This window comes from Lacerta agilis, chromosome 2, assembly GCF_009819535.1.
Source record: "Lacerta agilis isolate rLacAgi1 chromosome 2, rLacAgi1.pri, whole genome shotgun sequence".
Taxonomy (NCBI): domain Eukaryota; kingdom Metazoa; phylum Chordata; class Lepidosauria; order Squamata; family Lacertidae; genus Lacerta; species Lacerta agilis.
In genome coordinates, this window is record NC_046313.1 from 20,835,604 (window position 1) to 20,857,820 (window position 22,217).

Genomic DNA, 22,217 nt, shown 5'->3' on the forward strand with positions numbered 1-22,217 from the left:
GTAAAGGTCAGCCACAGCACTGCAGCCAATCTCAGCTCCTGGACAAGTGTACCTATAAAGCCCACATGTATTCTTGCTGATGGGTGCAGAGGTCATTGTAGCAGCTGAAATGGGTCTGCCAAAAGGGCTCTCATCATGGCATGGATCTGCTTAGCTTGTGCAATGGAACTGCAGCATGCGACTTCCAACATGATCTGGGCAAATGGAACCCCATATATTTTGAGAGCCAGTGTGGTGTAGTGGTTAAGAGCGGTGGACTCGTAATCTGGTGAACTGGGTTCACGTCTCCGCTCCTCCACATGCAGCTGCTGGGTGACCTTGGGCTAGTCACACTTCTTTGAAGTCTCTCAGCCCCACTCACCTCACAGAGTGTTTGTTGTGGGGGAGGAAGGGAAAGGAGAATGTTAGCCGCTTTGAGACTCCTTCAGGTAGTGATAAAGCGGGATATCAAATCCAAACTACCCGGTACTCTTCTTCTTCTTCTTCTTCTTCTTCTTCTTCTTCAGAACTGTCACTCTACGGCAGGGGATAATTGCACATAAGAGATGCTTGTGAAGAAGTTACATTGTCTGAGCTGTCTCGGGATACAGTTTGCCTTTCAGAAGGAGTGGTTATATTCAAGTATGTTGGGTCCACAATACACACACTTCTTTCTGTGAAGAACGCATTCTGGCCTAGATCATAGGTTGCTTCTACTTGCTTCCACTTTTGAGGATGCTGTCCTCCTTTGTAAATATTCTATTTTGAATAAACAAACAAACAAAGGAAGAACAATCCCTACACTACTCTGGGCTTCAAGAGACTCTTGCACAGATGCCACACCTTGCTTGCAACGGAAGCTCTTGAGCGATAAATTATTCCCTCACTCTCCTAACCTAGTCTCGTAGGTAGCAACTCTCTGTTAAGTCTTGTGCCTTAATTTAAACCTTGTTGCAACAGTGCAAAGCATTCCCACCTACAAAAGAGTCACATTTGCCACTAAAATTAGCCAGAACATGTGTCATTTTGTGAATTCAAAAGGAAAAGAAAACACGGAAACAAAAGAGGCTTTGGCAGAACAAGCAACTTGTGTGTTAATGTCCCTGCAGCAGGATGAAATCATTAGCTCCACTTTATTGTTACCTTTACAATGTCTAAAGTGCTGCCTTTTCAAAAGGCGCCTGCCAAGAGGGCTGCTCCTTCCGCTCCGTCAATGCAGTTCCTCACTGGGCCCTGTAATCACCACAAACTCTACTAATAGGAAGCAATTCCCAGCAAGGACTTGGTTCTGGGGGTTGTCCAAACAGCTAGGGAAGGGACAAGCTTTGTCAAGCTGACAAGAGCTTTCTCTAAGGCAAGCCAGCTTCCACCTGCTCGCTGAAGAATGGCTTGGATGTGATGATAAGGAGAGGCAAAGGAGAGCAGAAGAGGAGGAGGAGGAAGAAAGTAGCAGCAGAGGGGTGAGCAGATGTCAGGCCTGAAGGATTTTTTTTTTATTATTAGAACCTTGAGATCCACCAATCGGAGACAGGTGCAAAATGATGTCACAAGCAGGCGTCCGTATTCTTCAAACAAGGTGCCTCTGTCTGAGTATATGGTCAGCCCAGCAACCTGTTTTCAGGACCAGAATGGATTATTTTACGGTCCTTTCACACACAAATCCACTCCTGGTTTCGCTCAAAAGTTCCAGCTAGCTAATTTACCGAGGGCAAAAGGGGGGAGGATTTTTCTTGTTGCTGTTGTAATACCATTGGGAGTCAAAACTCTTGCTGATCTACTGCAAATCACCAGGCAATGCAGGGCAACTAGAATGAGCTTCTCTACCTGTATGGTTCCTTCCCTCCCGCATCCTCCAGGTGTCCCTATATTCAGGGACGTCCCTGATTTAGAGAAACTGTTCCAGTTTCTGATTTGATCCCAGAATATCCTGCTTTTCCTTAGGATGTCCCTATTTCCATTGGAGACATGTTGGAGGGTATGTTGTTTTCTGCCCCCCCCCCCAGGCTGTCTGGAGGGAATCCTGTATAGGGGAGTTTAAAAAAACAACACATTTAATATTTTATTGTGTTTTAATATATGTTGGAAGTCACCCAGAGTGGCTGGGGTAACCCAGTAAGATGTGTGGGGGTATGAATAGTAAAAAAATTCATTATGGAATGGGACGTCCCTATTTTCATCAGAGAAATGTTGGAGGGTTGATTTCTTCATAGTTCTCCCTCCCTCTATTTTGTACTCTGTGGCCACTATGCCTTTACTTCGGTGGTTACTGCGGAAAACTAACATATTATGGACCACAAAACAGAACATCGGGTTTACTCTAAAATTTATTGTTTGTTATGCATTTTTGAGGATGAAACATAAATAAATATGGCACTAATTGAGAAAGAAAGAAAGAAAGAAAGAAAGAAAGAGAAATGTTGGAGGGTATGCCCTAATTAAGGCTGGATCTACACATGAAGGATAATGAGGTGGGAGTGAGGTAGCAAAATCCTAAAGAGACAGAATGGATTGCGCCACTTTGGATAGCTAATGAGAAATTATACACACAGATGTCAGATGGAGGGTTTGGTACCCAAGCACTTCCAGCCTGAAGAGGTGCAGCACATTCATGTCCTTTGGGACATGTGGACTCAGTTCATGAATGGCTACAATATTGGCCCCTTAAGCAGTGGAGGCTGTGCATTAGGGCCACCAAGGAGTGAAATGCCAAGCATTTAAAAAAAAATGTTTCCTCCCCAAATCTTAAAGTCACCTCTTCCCCATGGCACACATCCTTCTCTAATATATAATATCTAATATATATATTATACTCCACATTCTGGAAAGAAGACATAGAAGTGAATAACTTAGAGCAGGGGGGTTATCTTTCTCCACAGGTTTGGAAATTAATGGGGTGCCTTGTTAACAGCACTGTGGGGCACCTCTAAGGCTAAGCACACCAGGTTGCAACCTATGCATTACCAGAGAGCAATCTCTGGGGAATTCAGTGGGGCTTATGTTATGAGTGTGGGATGTAATCCACTGAGAGCAGTCAAGTACAACATTCCTTGTTTTGCTAGAGTGGACATGCAAGGGGATGTTTGGTCTAGCCAGTCAAAACTTCCTGTTCTTTCTGGGCTGGAGCCTCCTTCCTTGTGACTAGTGGGTGGGTGTGAATTTTCCAGACCTGGTAAAAGGCCAAGGCATGCTGCCACTCTCTCTCTCTTCCATCTTCCTTTCGTCCTGTGAATTGCTGGACTGCTAGCCTGCAGTCACTAGGTAAGTCTCCCTTATGGGGTAAACCTGTTTGTATATGTTTGAAACTTTAAGCCTAAAGCCTGACTTCAGGGATCACACTGTGCTCTGCCCGATCGTGAGTAAATTTTCTTTTTATTGCTTATGAATAAGACTGTGGTGTCTTTATTCTTTTAGGAGGGATTCAAGGGGTCTTACCAGGAAAATATTAGAACACATTTTAATCTGGACAAGCCAGATTTCTAGTTTTCTGCTGTGTGAGAGAAGGGGAATGTAAACTCTGCTAAGTAAAGGAACTTGCTAGCACAAGTTAGGAAGGATATTAATAAACAATATATAATCTCCTGCCACCCTGAACATTCCCACAATGAATAGCGTACAGTTATTGTGGCATGAATCCATGCTTGCAATTGTGACAGAAATTCTCACAACCAAGAGTCTTAGGTAAGGAAAGGTTACTTAGAACTTTTCTCCCATCAGAGAAGCAACTCGCGGCAGCAGCCAAAACCCTCTCTCAACCAAAGCAAAACACTCGACAGTTTAGTTGGATGCTAGGTATATTGTACAACTGCAACACTTACATATCCACAGTGCCTTCGCAAGGGAAGAGGATGGAGAGGAAACCAGAACAACTCCCCACACCTCTGTGACCTCACAGTCACACACCCTTTACTTTCTCGCAGCCCTGCCAGTTCCGGTGGACACCAAACTCTAAGCCAGTTTTAGCCTTTGTCAAAAATCAACGTTTGCAACGCTCCTTGCTGCAGTTTGCTGATTCCAGCCTAAAAACACATGGCCTGACATTATTTTACTTATACTTCGTTTAACATCCAGGCCACACATTTGTTGGTAAGGCTGACTGAACGGAATACCCCTTGTTTATTTCATTTTGTTTATCTAGAAATACCTATCCCTGCCCTTCTAATGTCAATGTGCTACTTGGGGCTGTTTAGCAACATTTTTAAACCACAGTACACTAAAAATATATATCAGAGATGGAAAGAATCCAACAGCAAACATCCATTTAGAAGCCACAGTGAGCAAGATTGCAAGACCTTAGGCAGGCAAAAACCTGCAAAAATGCCAATTTAAAGGCTAATCTATAGATTTCTCATCACCACCCACTTTATTTTCCTCTATTTGTGGTTTAAAATGTGGGTAAATATGGCAAGGAGTAGGGTGACTAGTTACACGTCGTACATGCTAATTCATATGCCTATACACCAATGTAGAAACAATTGCTGTGATTTAAACGGAAGCATAATAAATCTTACCAAGAATGGGGAAGATGACTGTGACCTGGGACTCAGCTACACAGCTGCAAATTAAACGTTTTAAATGTGTTGTGAAGTGTAATATACAAATGTGACAACAGATGGCGATACTGAGCTATGCAAAATTCAATGTATTTTTCAAAACACAATGTATTTTTTTAAAAAAAATGTTTTTTAATTTTTTTTAAAAAGCATTTTCACAGCATTTTTTAAAATGTGTGTTTAGATTCCAGGTAACTCATGTGTCAGCCTGCTTGGTCTGCCAATCCTTGCACCCCCTGTGTCCACTTCAAGGCTTTCCTTGCTCTCCCTTCCAGTCGTTTTTCATCTTTAATAGATGGTTCAACTGGTCAGAATAATCTGAGGCAGTAATCATGTCAGAGAGAGTGCACACCTGTGCACATGTGTATGACAGAGAATATACACATTCCCTCCAACATTTCTCCAACAAAAATATGGACAACCTAGTCCACAATTATAATTATAATAATAATTTATTTATATCCCACCCATGTGACTGGGTTGTCCCAGCCACTCTGGGTGGCTTCCAACATACAGGTGAAACTCGAAAAAATAGAATATCATGGAAAAGTCCATTTATGTAAGCAATTGTTTTCATTAGCTACTGGAGTTTAATATATGAGATAGACTCATGACATGCAAAGCGAGATATGTCAAGCCTTTGTTTGTTATAATTGTGATGATTATGGCGTACAGCTGATGAGAACCCCAAAATTGAAATTGTTAATTTGGGGTTCTCATCAGCTGTATGCCATAATCATCACAATTATAACAAATAAAGGCTTGACCATTTCTCTTTGCATGTCATGAGTCTATCTCATATATTAGTTTCACCTTTTAAGTTGAATTACTGAAAGAAATGAACCTTTCCATGATATTCTAATTTTTTGAGTTTCACCTGTATATAGAGCATTTAATATTAAAACAACAACACTTCCCTATACAGAGCTGCCTTTATATGTCTTCTAAAGGTTGTATAGTTTATCTTCTTGACTTGGGGTTCACATGGCTCCATTTCTCCAATGAAAATGGGGAAATCCTAAGGAAAAGTGGGATACTCCAGAATCAAATCAGAAACTGGGACGGCTTTTGTGAAACAGGGTCTGTCTCTGGAAAATAGGGGCACTTGGAGGGTCTCTGCACACAGACATGCAAGTATATATCGTGGGAGGCAGACAAGATGAAGAGTTTTTTGATTGTTGGAAACGCTTCAAACCAATTTCTGCACACTAACGGAGCCCGGCACACTTCCTCTGCGCAACTCTGCTTGCCTGAAGCGTTTTTCCTTGCTGCCGTCTCCTGTGCTATTCAGCAGTTATCTTCTTATCTTCTCTCACGCAGCGGGGTGTGTGCATGCCAGCATATTACAGACAACAGAGTCCGGCTTCTTTCTAATCTAGAAGCTTTATTTTACAAGGCATAAATCTACATTCCTGGAGAGACGCAAGCCATGTTGGTGGCTTCTTCCTTCTCTCCGTTCTCCGGACTACAGAAACAGAAAGTATCACATTACACAGTACAACAGTACACAGAGCATCCGGTGACGCTCTTCCTCCTGTGGGTGGGACAATCTGGTTGAGCTTGTTAACTCTAAAAGCTCCAAACCTCTACACCCCCTCTTGTCCCGCACACAGGGGCGTTGTAAGCTTGCAGCTTACCTCACACAAACCCTCACAGAACTCCCCATGACGTTGGAAGTTCAGGGGCTTCGTGAACCCAACCTTCTGGTTCACCTGACCAGGACAGTACTTCAGCTTCTCCAAGCCGGTCTGAACACACACGTCTCAAAAGAGAACGTCTAGGTGTTTGGGTCTGGCCTTGACTTGTCCAGACTCTGCCGCCAACAAACAGAGTTGGTTGTCCTCCCAAACCATCACGGGCAGGCAACTCTGAACGCAGATCTCTTGGACCAAACACCTATAGAACTCCAGTTCCCTGCAAAGCACTGACAACGCACTGTACCTGGCTTCTGCACGAGAACGAGCAATGAGGCTCTGGCACCGGGACTTCAGCCCGCCTAGAGCTCCTCCACACTGTACAACCATTTCAGACACAGATTTCCTGTCCTCGGAATTTGCCCAACCGCCGTCGCACCAGCGCGTGAGCTGGGGCTCACCGGTAGCTGACAACTCCGGGCAAAACTCCTTAGTCTCCTGCAAACTCTGGAGCACTCTCACCATGCCATTCCAGGCATGCACGCTGGGATTTGCAGCCTCCTTGCTGAACAGATCCACAGCAACTGCTATGTCAGGTTTGCTCAACCGTGGAGGAAACAACAGCCTCCCAGGAGCTGACCTAAACACCTCGGGGCTCTCGAACTCAGAGCGTTCCCCGGTCTGACTGTCCTCACCTAGACACGTCTCCATGGGTGTTCTGACATTAGCACATTCAGACACTCTGAACTTCCTCAACAACTGCACTACCTTGCCAGTCTGATTGAGCAAGACACTACTGTCTTCGGCTCTGTCTACCTGCACACCTAGGTAAACACCAACAGGGCTTAGGTTCCTGAGCTGGAAAGACTGACCAAGCTCCTCTGCGAACCGTTGCACCTGTCCCCTGGTCTCCACCAGGTAAAGCATGTCCGCACTGGACTGCAGAACTAGCTCCTGCTCTGGGCTTACTCCTGCCAGAAACAGGCAGCTATCAGCACAACTCTGGCTGACACCTAGCTTTCTCAAAGCTTCTTGCACGCCTGAGGACCAATCTCTGGCTGACTCCTTCAAGCCAGTGATTGCCTCGTGCAAACTCCACACTTGATTCGGCCTGTTGCCTTCGAACCCTGGCGGAGGTACCTCGTACCTCTCCTCATCCAGGTCGGAATCCAAACAGGCATCCAAACCAAAGTGGCTTACCTCAAAGCTGCTTTGAGTCGCGACCGCTAACAGCATGCGCGTGGTTTCGCTTCTGAGAGAGGGCGCGTCCAGTACCTCGGAACAATGGACCCCCTCCTCCTGAGTGAAACCTCTGGCTACTGACCTAGCCTTGCACTGCAACTCGCCAGTTGCTGCCGTCTTGAGTCTGTACACCCAACGACCTTCTGACAGCGTCGTGGTTGTGCACACACTCAAAGACCTCATTGAGCTTACCTGCTCTACCATGGCATCATGCCATTTCTGGGCCTCACCTTGAGATACCCATTGAACCTTCACGAGGCTTTCCGGTTCACACTGAACCAAACAAGCACTCACGCTAGTGGCCGTGAACCTTTCGGGCAGAATCCCTTCAGTGGATCGTGCAGACTGCTGTGATACCACTTCAGATTCTCCCTCTGCTCCAGTTGCACTGGACTCCACCTGCACATCCTTGACGTCAGGCATCTGACCTACAGACTTGCTGCGCCTGTGCATCCTAACTGAACCACCCAAGGATGACGTTGGCGCGCCTTTGGGCTCCTGCTTCACTGCCAAAGAACCCTGCTCTTGCTCCGGGACGAGACCTGCGCCAGGCTCTCCTGGAGAAGAGTTGCCACACAAAGAGTCGCCAAGCGTGGCCTGCCTTCTAGTCCGTGACATAGGAGTTGCGGGTGCACTCCCAGGCTGCTGCCTTGGAGTTGCCCCTAGCTGCGCTGCACCCTGGTGATGACCGGGAACTCGGCCCAAGCCACCAGCAGGTGCCAAAGCCACAGCAATACCCCCTCTTGGGGCTGATCCACCTGGACCATCACCGCCACCAGCAGGTGGCGTATCTGCCTGTCCATCACTGACAGGACCATCCAGAACATCAGGGCTTCTAGGGATGTGTTCCAATCCATTCTGCTCAAAGAATTCAGCACTCCTGCTGACTAGAACCTGGGTCTGGTCACTATCTGGGCTAACTAACCTCCAGCTACGCAAGCTGGGTTCGTACCCACAGAAAGACACTTTCAGAACCTTGGTATCACCCAGTTCCACCTGGAACCCTTGTGGAAGCTCTGCATCCAAGAGCATGTCTTCAGTGGCAGCATGCAGCATCCTTTGCTGCCTCTCTGCAAGACCACATACCTGTGAAGAAAGCAGGTTAGTCACACTGTGCTTACTCCCCCTCTCACTGAGGACCTGGGAACAGCCTACTCCAGTAGAAACCTGCTGTTCCACTGCAACCAGTGGTGCTGCCTCAGTTGCCTCCTTGAGCAACGCAGACCACATGTGGTGAGAGAAAGCATCAGCCAAACACTCAGAACAACACGCTCCCCCCAGGTTAGCTTCTGGCATCCCTTCAGAAACAGCCACATGAACCAGGGAAAAGGGACGCGTGGTTTCCCTTTCAGACTTGGGGTAGCTGGATGTCGACTCCTCGACCTTGCAAACCCTGCAATCAAGAAAGCTGTTACATGCCCTTAACTTGCACCCTTCAGAGAACTCAGGCTGCTTCAGCACACTGTCCCATTGGCGACTTGCCAGCCTTTGGTACCACTGACACAAACATAAGTGGTGCACGGGCACACTGGTGCATTTAGCAAACACTGCATCAGTGCCAACTCCTTCCTCTGTTCTTGCTTGAGGCCCCTCGACAGCAAACAGCCCATCCTGGCTGCATTCCATGCGTAGCAGCATCTTCTGGCCCCTGCAAGCAGAACAGGTGATTAGCACAAAACAAACAGCAAAAACATTGGACAGAAGGTTTGACATAAACAAACAATACACAGTTATGTCAACAGCCACAGAAAACGCCAGTTCTGTCCCTTGGATCTGTCCCTTGACTGTTAGCAAAAAATCAAGCCTTTTCTTGCTTCCAACAGTCAGTTCTCCAAACTGCTCTATAGGAGACTCGCAGTTCCTCACAAGTCCACCAGGAGGAACGATGATGATGCAAAGAGACGCTGCACAGGCACTCATCACTCGCAGCCCACCAGGGTTGGCCTCTCTCAGCGTTGCCTCGGTGACTGCATCACAACAGTAGGGCTTATCTCTTCCGCCTGGGCTGTGGTAGAGCTATTGCGATTCTCATGGCCAGTACCACACGCCATGTCCTTGGCCTTATCTTCAGCCATGCACGTCAACAAAAGACCAGGTGCAGGCTACGTGCCAAAACACAGATCCACAGTCAAAACTTTTTACACTGGCTTCAGACTTGGAAACAGCCCCTCCCTTTCTGGGAGCAAAGCCCACGGCGATCTGGCCCCCCTCCTGCTTTCCATGGCACTGTTGCTTCTCAACAGCCATAAGCCGAGCTGGGGGCGAGCTTTCCAAAACCACTGCAGCCAGTCCCTCAGCCCCATGAAAATGGGCTAGGGTCTTCTTCCAGGCTTCACAAGCACTGGCCAGACCTTCCTCTTCACAGGCGTTGGCCAGAACATCAACGCTCTCAGGGAACAGCTCTCTGCATTGAAGCTGTGAGGCTGGAGGTGCTTGCAAACAAAAGCTTCCCTCCTCCTTGCTGGGAATGCTATGGCTCCCTCCATCTTGCCCAGGGGTAGCGTACTTACGAATCTGTAGCTTCTCACCCGGCTCCACAGATGGGGGTTTCACCAGAGAGGGTACACTGCTTGGGCACACCTCAATCTGGGCTTTCCTGCTGCCTTCCAACCTCTGGCAGCAGGTTTTAGGCTCCTGAGCCATTCAGCAGACTGCTGAATGCTCCTGCTGGCAAAGCAAACTTCCCTGGATGCTCCATCACAGTCCAAGCCAGGGAGGCAAAGCACACACAGTCTGGATCCTTGGAACTGCTCCAGAATCAATCCAGAATGGGGAAAAGCTTGAACCATAACCTGAAGAGTTTTTTGATTGTTGGAAACGCTTCAAACCAATTTCTGCACACTAACGGAGCCCGGCACACTTCCTCTGCGCAACTCTGCTTGCCTGAAGCGTTTTTCCTTGCTGCCGTCTCCTGTGCTATTCAGCAGTTATCTTCTTATCTTCTCTCACGCAGCGGGGTGTGTGCATGCCAGCATATTACAGACAACAGAGTCCGGCTTCTTTCTAATCTAGAAGCTTTATTTTACAAGGCATAAATCTACATTCCTGGAGAGACGCAAGCCATGTTGGTGGCTTCTTCCTTCTCTCCGTTCTCCGGACTACAGAAACAGAAAGTATCACATTACACAGTACAACAGTACACAGAGCATCCGGTGACGCTCTTCCTCCTGTGGGTGGGACAATCTGGTTGAGCTTGTTAACTCTAAAAGCTCCAAACCTCTACACAAGAGGTGAAAACCACTGTGCTCCAAATGAGCATCTGTTCTGTACAAGGTTTATCATTTTATTATTTATTACATTTCTCAAGGACTCTTCCCTCCCAAAGGAGCCCAGGGCAGTTAACAGAATGAACAGAAATAAAATAAAAACAATTCCAACCTGCAAGGAATCTCATTTAACACATATATTTTTTAGATACTGTTTGCTAGAAGCAGTGGAACTGCTTGCAAAGCCTGTGATAGGACTAAGGCACATCTAAAAGGAACAATTTCATGGAGGAGAGGGCTACAAAAAGCTACTCGCCAACAATGGCTATGATCTACCTCCTCAGTTGGAGGCAGTAATGCTTCTGCAGACCAGCTGGCAGAAACCACAGGAGGGGAGAACACTCTGGTGTTGCATCCTGTTTGCAAGTTTCCCAATAGGCATAGTGCTTGGCCACTGGGAAACCAAGAAGCTAGACTACATGGTTCAGTGGCCTGATCCAGCAGGGGTCATCTTATGTTCTTATATCACCTGGCTGTGAGTCGTTGAAGGCCGCTCCCTGCAAGGCCCTTTCCCCCTGGCCTAGGGGGCGAGGCCCAGATTCACCAGCTCTACTAAAGGGGCTCCTGGTGAGACCAGAGGGACATTGTAAGCCTGACAATAAACCCTAACCATTGGATTCTTTTGCCCCAACATTTTGTGCCTGCCAAACAGCCACGTCATGCTTATGACAAGATTTTATTCTTTTGTTAATTATGCTGTTTTAAATGTGTATTTTATACCTGACTTCATTTAGTAAGGTTTCTTTCCTTTTTGAAATGTTTAAGATTTTTTTTGTTAACTTAGTTTTAAATATGTATTCTGTAGTTGACCTCCTTTGTACTGTTTTATTTTGAAATCTAAGATAACATTTCAGTTTTCTGTTAATTATGTTGCTTTGACTGTATATATTTGACTTTCTTCAGAAACGTTTGATTCTGGGTTTTATTGATGTTTTAATATGCTGTAAACCGCTTTGAGATTTTTCTTAAAAAATATAAAGCGGTATAGAAATGAAATAAATAAATAAAATAATAGAGCTGTTTTTGAACTCCAGCTCTTTTTGGACTACAACTCCTACCATCCCTAGCTAGCAGGAGCAGTGATCAAGGATGATGGGAATTGTAGTCCAAAACAGCGGGAGACCCAAGTTTTGGAAACCCTGTTATAGAGGAAGGGCATAGGTCTGCAATGGACAAAACCTCCAACAACCTGCACATCTAACATATTTGAAATGATGCATGTGCTATAGGTTTTGCTTTATGAATGCTGATATTATAAAATCAGTAATAATGATAATAAAATTTTAAAAAGCAGTGGAACCGATGTGCGAGAAGTCAGCCTGCTAACCTTGCAAATGCAGCTGAAAATGCTTTTCTCTCTGGGAGGGTTGGGGAATGGCAAACAGATAAGCAGGCATCTTGTGCCTTGCGACACCAGCACGTTCAAACCGGCAATGCGATAGAGCGCCGAGGAGTGCCAAGTATGATGAATGGGGTTTGGTTTTGTTTTTCTGGGAAAGAAAGCAAACTCATCCATTTTGCAGGCTGATATCATCGGAGAAGTTGCCCAGGCAGTTTGAAGAGCCTTATCCAGAAGGAACGTTTCGCAGAGGTTCTTAATCTGAAGCAATGGTGGGCTGGGAAGGCTGGGATACAAGTCTAAGTGTGCAGGGAAAGCAATGCACAAGAGGCCCTTGACAGATGTCCCAGAGCTCCCCAAGCTTTTTTTCCCAGGCAGCTGGACCAAGTGTCCCCACGCTTAGGGCTCACCAAGGAGTTCCAGCAACCCACAGGCCCAGCTGCTCGTGCCTCAGTGCGGCTTCTATTATTCTCTATGATGAGGAGCAAATATTTACAACTGCACATACCTGTCTCAGCGAGGAATGTAGAAGCTATCACAGCAAACCTTGCCGGTGGCAGAAACAGCGCTAAGTGACTACTGGCAGCAATGGCTAGCGACCAACCTTTTGACTACCTTACTGTCAGAGGCGTAGCATGCACAGCTGGTGCCTGGCATGTGCGGGGCTGCGCTGTGCCCCTGCCTGCCTGCGACCCTTGGCAGGCACAAACAGGCATACACACCTGAAGGGCGCACTCACACAGCCCTGCCAGCCCCGCACTGCTTTGTGATGCTGCAGGGCTGCTTGAGGACTATGCAACAGGCATGCGCCATGAACAAGAAGGGTGCATGCCTGTTGCATCCTCACACATGTTCCTCGGACGCATGTGTGTTGCACCCGCCAAGGGCTGCGGGCGGGTTGGGGCACAGCGGCATGGGGCTGGCAGGGTGGGGAGGAGCAAAATGTGCCTCCTATGTGTCTGGGGGCACCACCCATCTGGCCCTCCCCACACGAGGCCACTGCTTACTGGTTAGTATTCGTCTACACCTGTCTAAGGCCACTCTCATAGCATACATTAAAGCCGAGCATGGCCAAACTTGGCCCTTCAGCTGTTTTGGGACTACAATGCTCATCATCCCTGACCACTGGTCCTGTTAGCTAGGAATGATGGGAGTTGTAGTCCCAAAACAGCTGGAGGGCCAAGTTTGGCCACCACAGCATTAAAGCAATATGGTACACTTTTGACACCCATGGCTTCCCCCAAAGAATTCTGGGAGCTGGAGCTTGTTAATGGTGCTGAGAGCTGTAATTCCCAATACAGCTTGGGTCCCACAAAGGAAGAGAGGTGAGATGTAAAGATACAGAAATATTTTAAATTTCCTCATCCAAAAACAACATAATCCTATGTACGTTCACATGGAAGTAATTCAATAGTTAACAGGGATTATGCCGAGAAAATTGAGCCTACTCAGATGTAAGGTCTATTGAGTTCAATGAGAGTTCCTTCCAGCTAAGTGTGTAGAGAGCTGCAGTCTTAATGAACCTCAAATGCAGGTCATAAGTAGGACAAATTTAAGCTCAATTTTCCCATCGAACTCAATGGGAGTTTAAAGCTGAAATCCCATGCAGACTTACCGAGTAAGCCCCATTGAGCACACCTTCCACTGTAAAGTACTTAACTGGATGGATCATGCCTCTGTTTGGTCAGAATATTAGGTCACAAAACTTTTCATTCCAACATCACATTGATTTAAGGACCATTATTCAAAAAACAATCAGCTAATTGCCAATGTTCCTAAACTTGTACTATGCTAATTTTATCCTTTCTGGGGATAAAATAAAATGCTTCATTCCTCTAGTCACGTACCAGTGGTAGTTTATTTTTATGGCTCTTGGCAGATTTATACTCCAAAATATCATTCTCCTACATGTGAGAGTACATTTTCTCGTGTTTGGTGTAACAAAAATGTGTCAGGAGTAGTTCACTGCCACCCACCCCAACAACCCATATGCTAATACTTAAAGTCAAATGTAAGGTAACCTCTGATATTCAAGGAATAATTTTTTTTGGTATATGAATGAGCAAACAATGTGGAAACTAGAGACAGGCAGTTCCCAATTTACGATGGGGGTTACGAAGTGTTTAAGTGAAATCCCATATATCTGAAACGCCATCGGTAAAGTCTGCAAACGCCCTCTAAACCTCTGGAAAGCCTTGGAAAAACCCTTTAAGAAAGCAGCAGCACTTATGAAATGCCAAACTTCACCACAATCGTTACCTTCCAAACTTCCATGCTCAAAATTCTAACTCTCCACAGGCTTCAATGATCAGTGCAAGCTTGTGGGATTGCTAGGCACTGTTTCCGTGTATTATTAATTTTTTGTGCCCTTTCTGGACTCTTTTAGAGCTGTTTTGCCATTTTTTCAAGTCATGTCCGGTTTGGGCACAATGCACATGTGGCGAGCCTCGCATCCATTGAACCTCCGTAAATGGGGATTTGCCCGTTTCCAAATAAACGTAAGAAGTTTGAAGCAGCCCTCATAAGCAAAACTCCTAATAATGGGGAGCAGGAATGCTATTTGAGGCAAGGAGAAGAGTCCTGCTGAATTCAGGACTGTTCTACTCTACCAGTTGGCCCCATACATGGCACAGTCTGGGCCGGTGGAGATCCTATCTGCTTTCCTTTGGAAGCACCTTCACAGCAACGGTTTGGAAACTTGCAGAATATGGCAGTTAGCACACTTTCAGGAAACAGGTGTTTGGATCACATGCTATTATACACCAGTTAGATCGACTGCCTGTTTATTTCTGGGCCCACCACAAGGTGCTGATTTAAAGCCTGGCTTTGCTTGGGACTAGGCTATCTGAGGGAGCTATCTGCACCTTGCCCTACTTGTAAAATTGGCATCTGAGGTCCCTTGCTTTGTGTTCCACTGGTGAGAGTTGTTAAACTGGTGAGCACCAGGGACAGAGTCTTTCTTGTGGTGGCCCCGCATTTCTTGAACACCATCTCCAGGGAGATACCTTGTTTTGGAACACAGGAAGCTGTGTTACATTGGTGCATCTCGTTCAGTACAGTATTGTCTACACCAGGGTTTCCCAAACTTGGATCTCCAGCTGTTTTCGGACTACAGTTCCCATCACCCCTAGCCCTGCTGGCCAGGGATGATACAAGGTGTAGTCCAAAAACAGCAGGAGACCCAAGTTTGGGAAACCCTGGTCTACACTGAATAGCAGCAGCTCTCCAGAGTCTCAAGCAGACGTCTTTCTCAGTCCTACCCAGGAGATTTTCTGCGTGAACGTTTGGAAAACCATAAAGATTTTTTCTTCTGGTGGTCTGCATTCAGGTGGTGGTTATGGTGCTGCGCTGTTGTAGACGCTTACCTGCCGCTGCTACACTTAATACAATGTTTTGATGTTATGTTATTATTTCAATAACTGGAATCTTAGTATATGGCTTAGGTAGTAAGCTGCCTAATAGGCGGAACAGAAATCTAGTAAACTATCAAATAAGCAAACAAAACCACTCTTGGAAAGCCTGTCTCTCAGGCGTGGCTCCTGTGAGAGTGGAATAACTCTGCATTCATACCCAGGACCGCTGATGCTAAATGCAAGTGTTGCTCTTGCCTTCTCACCTGAAACAAACTTATGTATAGAAGCTTCTCTTGTTGTCGTTTATTGCACTAGGCTCGAGTAGTCCATCTCCCCTGCCACGTGGCGAGAGCTTTCCAAGGGACCATGGGCATAGCCAGGATTTTTTTGGGGGGGCAGGACTTTTGTCGGGGGTGGGGGTGCAGAACCGACCTGATTAGTCAGTTAGTTAAGTATTTATATTAGTTGATTCAGGGGGCGGGGCAGCTGCTCCTCCCTGCCCCCCCCCATGCCCATGCAAGGGACCCAGCTGAGATCAAGGTTCAAATGCCACCACTTGTGAAAAGCTGCAGGGATTCCAGACTCCATCCCATTTCAGAGACCGATAGTGTCCTGCTGGTGAGTGGAGGGCAGCTTTTCTTACTGGGGTGCCACAGACTGAGCGGGAGAAGAAACAGCTTTGCCTCTGCCTTCCGGGGTCCACCATTCCACAGCACCCACCACTACCACAAGCTAAGTCGCAGTCACCCAAGAACTGTAACTCACCCAAGAACTGTAACATCAGGCGGTGGCTTGCACACCTGAACCAGCCTCTCAGGTTCACAACCGCAGGCAGAACTTTCGCATCGCTTCAAGTGCAGGTCTGTGGAGACCGCTCACACGTTCAGCTAAACCCAAGAGTCGCCAAGCATTACAGGATGAGCTGCGTGTGTGGACCAGGGAGGAGAGAGGGGGGTTCTCGGCTACCCAGGCACGCCACCCACCCTCCTGCAGATGCTCCAATAAAAGCCACAACCGCCTGCATCGAGTCGTCAGGGTCCCCATGACACGCCGCGCCGCTCCACTCTCGCCAGGTCTCACCCAGGACCGCCTCCAGCCTCCAAGGGGAAAGGTGGTTATCTCGAATATCTCCACATCCAAGGGAACACCGAGGGCAACCAAAGCGCGGCTCTGGGAGTCGAAGTTGCGCCTGAGCCCAGGAGTCCAGAATCGGTCTCTTTCTCACGCACAAAACACAGAGTCCTCTTTGCTGATCAGCACATGGTAAAGGCGCAATGAACACCTCCCCACAAACGTCTTACGACCCCCACCTCCAAAGCAGCAGAGCCCCGAGATTTCTTCGCCCTGTACCCTGCGCTCTCCCTAGGACGCCCCGACTGCCACCCTCCCTTCCTCGCCAATTCAAAGAGGGAGTAGCTCTTACCTTTCGGCGCCAGGTGACTCCGGGGCTCCCCTTTGCAAAGGACCCGAACTCCCCACAGTTTAGACGCTCCCTTTCCCCCTAGGTTGCGGGGTGGCGACGCTCCGATCCGAGGCAGTGGAACTGGGGCGCGCGGGGGCGGGCAGCTGCGAGGGTCTCTAACTGGAGCGCTGGAGGGGCGCGCAGAGTTCCGTGCTGCTCCAGCGCCGCGCTTTTTATCCCTCGCTCGCCCGCCTCCCCTCGGGGCGTTGCTTCGAGGGGCGGCCAGCGCGGGAGGGAGGGGGCCCCCTAGAGGCGGAGAGGCGCGAAGGCGGCGTGCCGGCAGGAGGAGCTGATGGCAGCGGGTAGTGTTGCTGCAGAGACCCCCCACCCACCCACAAAGGCTTCCCTCGGCTGGGCAGCCTCTTTGGCAGCTTCCCCCAAGACACGGAGGGGAGGGGAGGGGGGTCCTGGGCGTCGCTGCTGAATTAACAGCAACCAGCAAGCTCGAGGGCTCGCTACCTCGCAGAGACACAGAGGGGAGAAGAAGACGGAGGCTGGAACAGGCTCAAGGATGCCGGACGGGGTTGGGGAGACCCCCTGGCCGCCTCCTCCTGCAACCCCTGGAATCCCTGGGAGGCTGATGGGGAATGCCCTGCAACATCTAAAAGACACCTGCCGCCCGCCCCATCAGATCCAGGAAGTGCCTCACTTAAGGTCAACAAGGTCGGAACCAGCAGAGCCCTTAATGGAAGATCCTATCCTAACCCACCGCCGCTGGAGCTCTCTCTTTGTTGTTGTTAAGAAATGAGTACATTTCCATTTTTAAATCCACTCCCCCACTCCTGTGAAAGCTCTTTAAGAAAAAACGACAGGGAACCACTCTGAGATCTAGCAAGTGGGGCAGTATACCAAACAAACAAATAAAATTTAAACTATAGACATATTTAAAAATAAATAAATAACAGAATTGAAGGTATGATTCATGCCAGAGCTAAACAGTTAGAAATCCCTTTCATTTCAATGGGATACTCAAAGCACATGTTTAACTCTCTTATAGACGTTAATGGAATGAGAAGTAGCTCTCTCTAACCTTGGATGAAACATGCCGTGTGTGTGTGGTTGTGATAATCGAAAATATGGCTATAATTATGGTTGTGCTCCGCGGTTGAAGGCTTACACAAATGGCTGAAAATTTGTTACAAGCCGTAGTTGGCTTCCAAAATCTATCCAGGTCCTTTGCAACTTTGGGACATTACTAAAGCTTGGGATGGTGGTGATTAAGCAGGGATTACAAGCTTTCTGCTTGCATGTCCATCATTTGAGACTGCGCTGTCAAGTGATGACTTGCACATGTGAGTGAACAGACAAGAGACAAAACGCTGCGTGCCACACCTCATACACAACACTTTTCAATGGCAGCAATTGACACATTGATTGCACTGGCTGTCAATTAACTGCCAGGGTAGCTTAAAGGTGTTGGTATTGCTGTACAAAGTCCTATATAGCTTGGTACTTGGATCGCCTCAGCCCCTACACAGCCAACCGGTCCCTGCATTCTGCAGGAATGAGCATGCTGCAGATACAATCCTGTCAATACAGTGGTACCTCTGGTTACGAACGCTTTTGGTTACGAGTGCTTCAGGTTACAAGCTCCGCTAACCCGGAAGTAGCTGCTCCTGGTTGTGAACTTTGCCCCAGGATGCGAACGGAAATCGTGTGATGGAGGCGCATGCGTAGCGAGAGGCCCCGTTAGTGAAAGTGCGCCTCAGGATAAAAATGGTTTCAGCTTAAGAACGGACCTGGAACGAATTAAGTTCGTAACCAGAGGTACAACTGTAGGTCAATTCTTCATGATGCTAGAATCAGGCCTTTAGTATGGTGACACCTGCTCATTGGAACAGGCGCAGTGTTTTTGTTTGATTTTTGATGTCTGCTAAGGACGTTCCTCTTTCAACAAGTCTTCTAAATGGAAATCTTTATCTTAATTGGTATCCGTATTGATTTTCTCTGTGTGCCATTGTTGTTTTCATGGCTTTTAAAAGAAAGTTTTTATAGATGCAATTGTTTTAATTGCCCCAACCTAATTTTAATATTTTTAATTGATTTTGTTAAGGGATACAAACTTGGCACAAAGAAAGAAAGGAAAAAAAGAATTGAAAGTGTAAAACGTAAAACACCACAGCCGGGAAGGACAAAAATACAGCACAGCTCTAAAAGAACTACAAAGTACTGACTCAATGTTTTAACTGATTTTATATATGCAACTATTCTATATATGTTTTATGACTTTGTATATTTGCTCCAGGATGCCTCATGGGAGGTGATGCATCAATGAAACAAACAAACAAACATGCAAACAACAGTGAATCATGCAGTGTTGAGTAATGCAGTGATGAAGAGAAACAAATGGCATTCAACCGTACAGCAGTCAGTCCAGGGAACTTCACTATAAGCCTACAATATTAGCTACATCCAAGATCAGGAGTTGTGTCCAGGGAGAGCTCTAGATATTTTAGCTCTCTATCTGGGGCAAGAGTCATCCAGTGAGTTTGAGGCTGCACCCCAAAGAAATGATGTGAGCAACACACTCTTTCACACCATTGAGTTTCGTGTCCAGAAGGTCCCTTTTCTAGGGAGATAATGCCACTTACTTAACTCCTGTAGTCCTTACTTCAACCTCCTCCTGACCTCCCAGCAGTGCTATTTTTCTAGAAAAAGAGGTTCCGGGACTCATCATGAACAAAAGTTGCTACAAGCAATGGAGAGGAAGAAGGCAGAGAAAAGCAAAATGGCGGCCTACACTGCAAAAATGCACTTGGCTGGCAAAACACTTGATTTCTTCTTTGCTCTGACGTATTAGGAATGTCAAAGCAGTTATGAAAAAAGGGATTATAATTGTTTGGGGGGGGGTGTGAATTGCTTGTTTAACAATTTCAGTTAGACCATTAATTCCAGAATCTAAAATTCCCTAGTGGCACCACTGAATGGAGATTTCCTCTCTGTAATCTACCATTTTTGAAATACACACCTAAGGAGCAATCCTATGATTCCTGGGAGGGCATGCTTCCTGAGTTATAAAGGTAACCATATTGTCCTCTGCTTCATAGGACTTTGGGGCTATGACTCCATACCTGTTAACTGTTCTCTGATCCAAGTTGGCTTACATTTATTTTGTCATAAGGACATAGTACACGGGTGGCGCTGTGGTCTAAACCACTGAGCCTCTTGGGCTTGCTGATCAGAAGGTCAGCGGTTTGAATCCCCGCAACAGGGTGAGCTCCCGTTGCTCAGTCCCTGCTCCTGCCAGCCTAGCAGTTCGAAAGCACATCAAAGTGCAAGTAGATAAATAGGAACCTCTCTGGCAGGAAGGTAAACGGCGTTCCCGTGTGCTGCTCTGGTTCGCCAGAAGTGGCTTAGTCATGCTGGCCACATGACCCAGAAGCTGTACGCCGGCTCCCTCGGCCAAGAAAGCGATGAGCGCCACAACTCCAGAATCGTCTGCGACTGGACCTAATAGTCAGGGGTCCCTTTACCTTTAAAGGACATAGGAATGCCCTTCTGGATCAGACCAAAGGCCCACGTGATACAGCATTCATGACTAGCCTTATCCTCCATGAATTTGTCCAATCCACTGTTAAAGCTGTCCAAGTTGAAGGACATCGCAGTATTTCGTGGTAACCTTTGCCAGTTTGTTTATTTATTTCGTTGAGTTTATATACCGCCCTATACCCAGAGGTCTCAGGGTGGTTCACAGAATAAAATCACAATACAAAACAGCAAAATACGCAATCAAAGCAGCAGCAGCAGCAACAACACCCAATACCCCCCCCCCACCAAAAAAACCACCCACATTTTAAAAGGGCAGTTTGTGTACTGCAGTAGATATATTTGCAGTTCAGTATTGTGGTGGTGGTGGTTAAAAAAAGATTCCCTGCTCTCTCACTTTAGCTTACAGGCATAGTAGCCCTGCCATCTGGAATGGCATGTTTTGGAGCTCCCAAGTTTTTAGAGCAATTCAGGTTTCCAATTATGTGAATGCAGAAACGAGAGGTAAAATATGAGAGCTTCTGTAAAAAGGAATTATCCCAGGATGAATACATTGGATATAAAACTTGCATATTGATGAATTCCTCCCCCCCTTTTCATTTCAAAACAAATTTAACCACGAGTTTCAACTCCCCCCTTCTCCCTTTGCTTCTTCCCTTCAACACTGCCTCCTTTTTTTCCTTCAGGAGTGGATTTTGTGCCAAGGGTACACTTGCCCCTCTTCCTGGAGTCAAACTGGCATGCGGGGTGTAATTGATTCACGTGGTAGGATGGCTGAGTGTGCAGTTGGATTAAAAAATATATGCAGCTGGGGGGGGGGGATTGTGCAATTGGAAAGCAGAGAACATGCAGTGGGAAAAATGAGGGAAACCTGTCCTGTTTATGTGCTTATTGAGCACTTAAATGGCAGGCAGGGATTTTTTTTCCAGCTGGAACTTGCTGGAACTCAGTTCCAGAACTTCTTAGAATTTTCCATTCTAAGAGAACGGGGGGGGGGGGGGGAGTTCATGGTGAGTTCTGAAACCCTTTTTTCCTAGAAAAATAGCACTGATGACAGGAAATGTCAGGGATAGCATATACACAAATTATATCAGGGTAGAATGTGCTTAGCTTCCATACCTAAAACAAACTGCCCATACCATATTAAAACGTCATATTCTTTTTGACTGAAACCTCCTGAGAGTTAATAGGGTCCTGCTCTTACTTTTCAGCACAACAGTTGCACTTGCAAGCATATCGACATCCACACTAGGGGGTTTGGCTTGGGCATGGAGCAATCGAAATACTTCCGGCCCGCCCACCAGAAGTGACGCGTAGGTCAATCCAGGCGGGGGTCCCTAAGATTTACATTAAATAGGGTGCCCCCACAGGGACCGCCGTCTGGGAGAGTGCCTTCGGCCCTGGCCCCACCTGAGCATGCGGACATGGCCCCCCAGATCCCTTTGACGGGATACCCCAGCGTTTGGAGGGGCAGGTGGAGACTACAACCTCCCCTCCATCCAAGACAAAGGATTGCCCCAATGCCCAACCCAGTTGTGACGATTGCTATGAGGTAGGCAAAAAACCACCGGGTCAGAGCCAATTTGCCTGGTGGTCAAATTCCTACCTGGCCCCATATAAACGGCAACCACCCTAGCCACAGAAAAGTCCTTGACTATCAGCTTAAACCGAGGGTGAGTGGGCGGGGAAACTCGACGAAGGAACTAACACGTAGTGCCCCAGGTGTGGGCTGCTTAAATGGCCAGCGGGTGGACCCAATGGAAGCCTTCCCACTCTGTCAGCTCCGCCCCCTGGCACAACCCAAGTCCCAAACGGCATGCCCATTTGCCAAAGCAGGATGCAGGCCAGGATCCGGCTTCTGATAGGCTGCGGGGGCTTATGTATTCAGTTTTGAGTGACTGAGACT

The 22,217-nt window shown here is 47.2% G+C and overlaps 1 protein-coding gene across 2 annotated transcripts in view; it reads right to left on the minus strand.

Annotated features, from left to right (window-relative positions):
• The window catches only part of CACNG5 (calcium voltage-gated channel auxiliary subunit gamma 5), a 43,532-nt gene that overhangs the window by 17,879 nt on the left and 3,436 nt on the right, over positions 1 to 22,217 (minus strand). Inside the window, exon 1 of one of the 2 annotated variants that reach the window (XM_033138884.1) lies at positions 16,787 to 17,062. The exons of the other annotated variant lie outside the window; for it this stretch is intronic. The gene's annotated coding sequence lies outside the window, so the exon portion shown is untranslated. Of the gene's footprint in view, positions 1 to 16,786; positions 17,063 to 22,217 lie in introns of those variants that run through there. 2 annotated transcript variants of the gene reach the window in all.